Genomic DNA, 9,443 nt, shown 5'->3' on the forward strand with positions numbered 1-9,443 from the left:
GTCAGATACCGGGGAGCCATTGGCAGGAGACAAATGAGAGGTCTGTAATCACAAGTCAGATGTCAGGAAATAAAGCCAGGAAATACAAAGAACAGGAATAATGAGGTACACAGTCCAGAGCAGGGGGCAGCCCAGTTGTTCAGACAGCTTCCTGTTCCTGCTGATGGCTTAAATAGGGCTAACAGTCCAATCAGTCACTTTGGGACTCCACCAATCAGATCTCAGAAGAGGGGGTTAAACGTATTAAATAATAATCTACTGGACCATTTTCTGAGATACATTTATTTAGATATTAATATATAAATGCCTATTATTGTGGATGATACTGTTCCAAAAATAAATCCGGCAGCACATCCCCATTCCACATTAATGGTAATCCATGCCAGTTGAAATGCCAGACTATTCTGTCTGGTTCTATTTAGATTCTTATACTGTGCTCACTTCTGTTATATTTGAGCACCTAAGCAAATGCATCTTGCATTACATTTTAAATGCCATCAAACCCTGGCAGGAGCAAGTCCCAAACGCAAAGGCCCTTCATTGAAAATACCCTAATGCGGCACAGACCATAAAGATCTTCTTGCTGACAATATCTGCTGTGACTTTTGTCATGTGTCCTATTGGTGGGTAGCAGGGAGAAGTAAGGATGTGTAGTTATCAAGAGGCATAAACCTTTGAAATCACCTCTGGTTTCTTCAAGCTCTAGTCACAATTAACACTGAATAAAATTTTGTATAAGATTTACAGAATATTTTTTGGATTTCCATGTATATAAAATGAAATGTAATAACATGACAATGTTGTAATAAAAATGCATTATCTCTAAATCCCCATTGACATTGATCACTGTGTTAAATAGGTTGCCAAGAACTTTGTGCACAAAAGCATTGTTCCTACCCATGCTTTTTAAAAGGGAGGAGTTGAACTGAGTTCAGCTCAGGTCATTCTGTATTTTAGGCTCTGGTGGATTTTATTCTTCTTCTCAGAGACTAGATGGGCAAGTGAAGAACTTTCAGGATGAGTCTGAGTCTGATAACAATACAAAAGGCATATGGTCCCAGAGAAAGTTAAATCTGTTTTCCTACCACAGAAGATTCTACTCATAGATTTTGCAAGTATTGAAGCAGAAATTTAGACTTCAGTAGATAAATGTGTGTGTGCTGAAGTGAAGCAGTGATTAAGGGTCAACTTCAAAGGAAGCATCTGCCCTAGAGAAGTATTGTATGCACTTGCATTACTGGAATTATATTTAAGAATAGCAGTAAAGTGCTTGCAAAGGCTACCAGTATTCTTTTTTCTAGGTCCACTTCTGCTATTGTTTCACATTTGCTCCAGAGATATGTAAATGTAAAGGGAGATGAGTAGTTGCTGCAGTGTAGGGATATGCCAGAGTGATGAGAGGAGAGAAGAAAAACATAATATGACTCTTATTCTTAGTTCCATCAAAATGATACAATTGCTCTATTCTCCATGCTGGAAGAATACATATTTTTCTCTCTTGAAATTAGTCTTGATTAGAGATTGTGTGAAATTATTTGCCATTTCCAAAGTGTATAATATATGCCTTTTTTAAGGCCTGATTGCACTTCTCATTTACACTGGTGCAAACCAGGAGTATCTCCTTTAAAGGAAACTATTACAGCAGTGTAAGATTGGTGTGAAATCAGAATCAGGCCCAGGCATGTAGTTAGGAGCTTGCACTAACACTAATTTGCACATGCAGTTTAATGATTTTTTGTCTCTCGATTGATTCAAAAATCTGCCCCCAAGTTTCTTTAATACACTGAAGTATTCATCTGATTGAGATTTATTTGTAATAACTACCAATTGGTTATTCATTGTTTGATAGAAGATGACAGCAAAAAGAGTGGGGAAGCACAGAGAGATAGGGGAGTGATGGGGCATATTTCTCTAGGGGTTGAACATGGGAGGGCTCTGTGTCCCCTTATATTCTATGGAAATTATATCTGGCTAGCAGAGAGAACAGCATTCTGTCAGTCTGTCAATCTAAATTGCACATAGGGCATTCATCATCTAGTAGCTGAACCCTTCCCAAGGATTTATGAATAGAAATAAATCTTAAATAATTTGACTAGCTAAGTGGGAGGGTTCTTTGTGTGTAAGGGACAGTGGTGTGTGTATGAAGAAATCGTTGAAGGAAAGCAGTGGCAGGGGTGGGGGAGAGTTCCTGGATGGGAAAGGGGGAACCAACGTTAGGGTGATTTTGCAGAATAATACAGGGCTGTTGCTGTAATTCCAGCCACATGCCCTTGCCCCAAGATGAGAAAGATTTTACCCTGTGCCTCCTAATCTCTCATTACCTGAGCTGTATGTTAGCAAATTGAATCTCACCCCGTGAAAACAGCTTTTTGCAGCAGGATAAAACAACCATTTTTAAAAGGTTCACGTTTTTGAACAGTAGAGAAAAGAAAATATTATGACAAAGAAGTTTTGGGACTTTGTTTTATCTTGCAAAATACTCCCAAATATTCATTTTCCATTCTCTGTTAATACAGCTCTATCCCTGTAAGGGTATGTATAGAAGGATGACTGAAAATACCTTAAACTTACTCTTCTAATTAGCATTCAGCACACAAAGTGAAGTTTTAGTACATTGGCACATGGTTTTAATGCTTTGGGCCTCTTTAGGATGACAAGCTCTGAAAAAAATTTACATAATATAACATCTGTTGGTGAACTGTTGTCTGATTTATACAGCATTTTGCTTCACAGTGTAATACTGTGGTAAGTGCCACCTGGTTTTGTATTTTCCTGTCAGTATAATAATAATCTAACCTTTAGCCCGTATGTTGTGTAAAGATGTAAACAATCTACTGCTGTGTTAAACACACTAAACAAAGTAATTAATTAGCATCTTGCTGACAGGATTAAGCACAGTGGGTCTAAACATTTAAATTGCATATGGAGCAATATCAAGACTTTCTTTTGGCAAAGTGTGTGAATAGCTCTAAGAAACAGAACCAAAGAGGTTATGTTTTGGAATTGATTAGAAGGGTCTTTCTGTAGAATGTGCTGATTGTGAAATAGAGCTTTGCTATTAAATCATGCCTTAGTTAATGAGGACTGTATAGTGGGCATTATTAAAAAGGATCGAATCTGCTTGAGAGAAGAATCAGCAAAATACTCAGACAGAAAGACAGTTCAGTTCAGCTCGTCTTAGAAAGTTATTCCTTTAGGTGCATTACTGTAGCAATAAATTCCTTAAAATTACAGGGACATTTTTACCCTTTTGAGGGCATTATATTTGTTCCAGTGACCTTTGAAGACTTGTGGCTCTGCAGTCCATTTTTGCAATTATCAGATAATGACTCCAAGGGAGATGTCTCCTTTCTTAGACTGAAGAACAGAACTGCCCTTTCTATCATGTATGTCACTAAATACTATTTCCCATGCTCCTTATTGCAGTTAAATGATGTTTGCAGTATTAAATCATTTTCAAAGATCCCCAAGCCTGTTTATGCCAGAGAAAAAACCCCCAAAAAGAATATATGCTTCATATTTCCTACCATACAGTTAAAGATGAACATCTGAACCTGAATAATTGATTGGCTCTGAACCAAATGCACAAATTACAAGGTTTGTTCACCCCCACTTGAGGCTCATGTTACCATTTGGAGTTGCATTACTAACGTAATAAATGCCTTAAAATTTCCAGGCCATATTTATCTCTGGAATAAGTCCTTTGAAGTTAACCAAGTTTCTGCAGGTTTCAGAGTAGCAGCCGTGTTAGTCTGTATCCGCAAAAAGAACAGGAGTACTTGTGGCATCTTAGAGACTAACAAATTTATTTGAGCATAAGCTTTCGTGGGCTACATCCCACTTCTTCGGATGCATAGCAGGAATGCATTTGAGCCAGTTTCTAAGTGCTGATCTAATGTGAGCTCAAATGGTTCCTTAGGGACTGCTACACCAGCCAGATCATACATTGTCAAAACTCCCTCAAGCTCCCGAGTCCCAGCCCATCCAGGAATGTCCCCAGCAATTGTTCAGATGTACTGGAAAAGAAGGGAGTTGTTCAACATTTTAAGTAAAAACTAACAGCATCTATCTGCAAGTACTTAATTTGCTATAAAAGGGGACCAAATGTTGACCTCAGTAACAATGATGCATCCCCCAGTGATGTTAACATCCAGTGTAGGCTTTTTAGAATGGACACCAAGTACACAGAATGCAAAGAGGCCTCTTGCTGCCTTGAGAACCAAGTATGCTCAGAGGTGAGGCCATGAAGTTCTAACACAGGATCAAGGCCTAAATTTCCCGATGGAATATTGTTTGCTATATACCTGCAAAATCAGATATGGAAATATAATAAAGCTGAGGTAGAATTGGGTTTATACTTTCTAAAATAAGAGATCTTTTGCTTTTCAGCTCCTTGAATTCAAGCCATTGCCAGTATGATACAGTAACTGTTGTGCTTGCTGTTTTAGGTTGCCACTCTCTAAACTGTGATTACAATAGTGAATGTGGCATCATGTCTATTACACTGCAACATAATGAAATTAAGAATTTTTCATTCACTATCATCAACTTCTTAAAGATAACCGAGTTATCTTTCAGCAAACACTTTGCTGAAAGAGGGGCATTATTTGCATGCTGCCCCAATGATATATAATGATTCATTGTTTTTCCTTCCTTGCTGTTCCATTACATTTCAGTCCACAAAGTCAGAAACTTTAGATCTGGCTAATCTCAGCCTGTGTTAATATTTCTGTCACAAAGTCTGAGCACCATGGTTTTTAAAACTTCTTGAAATGAAAATACATGGTTTTATAATCAAATAGCGTCTCTAGGAATAACTTCACATTAAAAGCACCATTCCATAGCTAATTTTCATACCTTTCACATGGCATACAATTTCAGTACTATAGTGCAATTTGACACACTAAGGATTCACAAGCCATTCAAGCCCATTCCCATTTCTTTATCATTTTTTAAATGAAACAATTTGAATGCATAACCCTAGAGAGTGGATACTTTAAAAAAAGCAAGTTCAAAATGAACATTGATTTCCTCACCTCTATTTGGGTCTAAAATATTTGTTTTAAAAATAATCAAAGCAAATCTAGAAACACTCTCAATGTATATAAACTATCTATACCCGATACTTATATTGCTGTACTATCTGAGCACCTCACAATCTTTTAATTTATTTATCCTAACAAACACCCATGAGGTAGTTTTAAGTATTATTCCCATTTTACTATGGGAATTGAGGCACATTAACACTAAATGACTTGCCTGTAGGTCATACAGGAAGTCTGTGGGAAAGTAGGGGATTTAATCTGGGTTTCCCAAATCTCAGGCTAGGGTTTCAGCTACTGGACCATCCTTTCTCTCCAATCATCAATGCCCCTATAAGCCATAGATATGACTTCCAGGACAAAGGGTCACAGTGACAGTTTGCCAGAAGCCTGAGGGTCAGAGGAGTTTATGAGAGAGATTTACTCACAGATACAGGGAACTCGTCAATAGTAAAACACCCACTGATTTACATGGGTATTGGATTAGGGCCATAATGTACTTATTTATAGTGTGACCTAGTCTTAAACTGATGTATAGCACTACATAGTGCCAAGCTCTGCACAGATGGGAAAGAGTAGGACAAAGACATAAGGATCCTGCCCATACACACACCATTTTCCCCTTTTAGGGGCCAGCTACAATCTCTCATTGTGTTCTTAAGGCCAGATCTGCTTCAAATAATGTAAATGGGAAGTCTCCCATTAATTAAATAGAGTTGGATCAGGCCTCCGGTGCACAAGAACAAACGCAAGCTTTATTCCTGGCTCTACTCTGTGTCAGCTTCAGTTTTAACCTGTTTGTGCCTGAATTCACTCTTCTGTAATGTGTATACAATATTCCTTATTTGTCTTACAGGGCTGTTGTAAAGCTGTTTTGCTGCTAGAACACTTCCTGCTTTACACATGTTATATATAAGAATCTTTATACATTTTCAGCATTAGCTCCCATGACATCATGGGAGCTTATATAACTCAAATGCCAACATACTTGGCACTTCCAAGTTCTTGGGTTATCTTGGGTTCAGAAGCAACTTCAGGCATGCTCTTTGCCGGGAGCTGGAATCTGCCACTATATGAGAGAACCTGAGATGGAACAAAATGTCAGACATAAAAACGAGCAGGTAATGCAAACTTTTCTAAGCCCAGGAGCTAACAGAGGCTGTTCAAATATTAGTCAATGTTCAGGTCACATCATAGTCACCAAAAAGAGAAAAAGCACAATCAGAAAGAGACTGAGTGCAAAGGGGAGGGGGGTTTGAAGCAAGCCCAAAGTTAGGCTAGGGAGTATGGCTGAGAGACTATGACAGAAAGTGAGTAACCCCAGAACTGTGCTTTAACAACTTAAAAAAAAAAAAAGGAAAGGAAAGGAAAGGAAAAGGGATGATAAATGAGAGTGCAATATATCCTAGGGATTGGACGTCAATTAGTTGTCATGGAAATTTATTTTGTTAATATGTGACACTACTCAGGGAAAGCATGACACTTTTCTGTCACTCTCTCTGTATATGTATATTTGTATATTATGTATATACATTTTAAATTAATAGTACATTTAAAGTCACTGATCCCTCAAGGAGACCTTTATTCAGAGACTATACTGTTTACATTGCAGGTCACGTTTTCTGTTTTTCACTCCTCTTGGTTTCTTTATTACTTCTGACATTTCAGTGAAAACAGGATGCCCGTTCCTTAAGAGTTCACCTAAAGCTGCTGTGTATTCCCTACATAATCTCCCAGAAAATCTCCCTTCCTACAGCCGGAAAATCATACCCTCCATTTTCAAAAGCAAAGGAGGCTCAGAAGTGGCAGTTCTGGGATTACAAAGGTTGCAGCATTGTTCTCCTGTGTACTAAAATAAATCCACCCATGAGGCTGTGACTACACAGAAGGCTGTGTTTAGTGGGATAGTCACTGTTCTTGGTATCTCCCTCCCCACCCACCATAAAAAAAAAAGAACACCTGGAGAGCAGCCTGAGCCAAAAAAAATGAACCAGAACCAAACCTGGATCCACATTTAATTTTGCAACTTGAACTGAGCTCTAGTTAGCAATATTTCTGACAAAATGCTTATTTAAAAAGGCACAAGAAGAACCAACCATGCATGCATGCATGTGATTGCAATAAGAGGCAAGCTAAAGATATTTTCATGGAACGGGTCCTTTGAAAAAATATTTACTATGTCAACTATTTTGTGCAAGAAAATATTTTTAATTACCTCCAAACTCTCACTTGTTACAAAATGAGGTGTCTAGGTCTTTAAATTTCAACTGGTTACATAGAAACACTCAATTTATCTCAATATTCTAGGCTTATTCTATCCACGGTATTTACCTGCACAGAAAATACAGTGTGTCAGACTTTAAAATCAACAGTATTCTTCCCTGTTTTTCTCTGCAGTATCTCTGTGTTTGGCCTGCCAGCCTTGACACTCATAAATCTAATAGAGTCAAAGACTATATAAATAAATAAAAGCTGACAGCCTGTCACCTGGAACAGCCAGTCTTGTTTTTATCACATTGCAGTAGACATTTGAGTTTGCCTGAGGTTGACCTTGAGTTTGCAGGTGGTTTGGGAAGCTATTTACTAAGTCTGCTGGGGGGGAGAAAAAAAACGTAACAGGGAGCTTAAAATGAACTAAACTGAAAGCGATGACAGTGCTGTTTAAACAAATAATATTGCTGACCCATGTCAGAATATTGCTATTCTTTAAGGGCCATATTCTAGCTTCTGTGGCAGGGATATGCAAAGTAGTGTGGGATAGAAGGGAGAAGGACACATTCCCACTTGCATTCTGGTGAAGGAGGCAGCCAGAATCTTGCACTATGTGAGTTACATGTCTGTGAGTATCAGTGGGGATATGGAGCAATGGTGCATGTTACCAGACATGGGCACTGCAAAGAGTATGAGGGACTGATCTAACTCCTATTGAAGCCCCTGGATTACAGTGGAGCTGGATCAGGCTAGGGCTAACTTTTGTCCTGATCTTCATGTGGTTGCATAGGCTGGGGGGAGAGGAAGTAAAGGTACACCTTGTGCAGCCGGCAGAAGGGGGTCCAGTTCCTGAACTCAGGGGAGTGCAAGAGTTACCACCAGGATGCCCACCACTAGATGGAATCTCAGAGGGAACAAAGAATAGGCAGACACATGGCTCCCCTCACATACAGACATTCATTCAGTGAAATATACAGCACAGCTCAAAAAGAGTGTAGACTGTGTAGTGAAATACTCCTCACCTCATGCAACTGAAGAGGCCTGGGAAGTGTTGTGCCTCCCTGAGGTAAATTTCCCTTTAGGCTGTGCAACTCTGCACCACCCCCAACATAAGGTTGTGCATAATTATGTAAGCGGGGGAATGGTCCCGCTATTGTGGGGAACTTTCCTCCACCCTGGTGAAGTGGGCTAGTGAAAGGATCTGAGACCTCGCTCCCACTTCCTTTGCCCAGAGGCCTCTCTGCCCTCAAGGACTCCCCTTTCACTCTCCTGTCTGGCAGAGTCCTGGTAACCCCAACAAGGCTGGGCCTAGGATTCCTGGGGGGCTCAACCCCCCAATCCTGCTGTGGTCACCTAGGACAGGGGCTAGGGGGTCCCCACTCTAGGGTACTCTCTCTGCACTGGGCACTTCCCTGACCCACTGATCATTACATACAATTTAAAGCAAATATAATTTATTTAATCAGTAATTAATTTAAAAAAGAATAAGGAAAAATGGGAAAGGTTAAAGGAAAACACATCAACCCACTCTTTGGCAGGGAACATTACAAACAGTGTCTCTGGAACGTCAGGATAGTTCACAGTCTGTACCTTGTAGGGGCCAGGCCTCCTCCTCAGCCCTGGCTGTGCTGCAGGGATGCTGTGGGTTGGACACTTGCTCTGGTGGTGGCCACACACCTCCAGGCTTTGGGTGGTGGGACCCTTCTTCCCAGTGTCAGCCCCCCATCGGGTTAAGATCTCCCTCCCAGTCTGGCCTGCAAGGACCCTTGGCTCGGGGTGTCTTTCTGTGCTGGGCCCTTTGCCCAGGGTCCCCCCTTGGCTGGCCACAGTTGCTCACCACATCTGGCTCCAGACTGCTCCAGCTTCAGCCCCAGCTCCACTGTTCTAGCTCCAGCTCCACTCGGCCTCAGCACTGATGCTGCTACTCTGCCTCCAGCCCCCTGGGCTGCTTCTCTGGCCCCTCTGGCTCTGTGGCTGCAGCCCTGCTCCCAGCACAGGGCCTGCTCTCTCCATAGCTCGGCCCCACTCTGTCTGTGTGACTCAGGGTGATTCCAGCTCACATGGAGGACGGGACCTTTTTGACCCCCTTACTCCGTCATTAACCTGTCTGCCCTGTCAATCAGGCTGACCTGGAGCATTGGCCTCTCCCCATTGCCCCTGGGGACCGTCAGTCTCAGGGTCCTTGTTTCC

Source organism: Terrapene carolina, unplaced genomic scaffold (assembly GCF_002925995.2).
Source record: "Terrapene carolina triunguis isolate 2854851 unplaced genomic scaffold, T_m_triunguis-2.0 Scaffold838, whole genome shotgun sequence".
In the NCBI taxonomy this organism is placed as follows: Eukaryota; Metazoa; Chordata; order Testudines; family Emydidae; genus Terrapene; species Terrapene triunguis.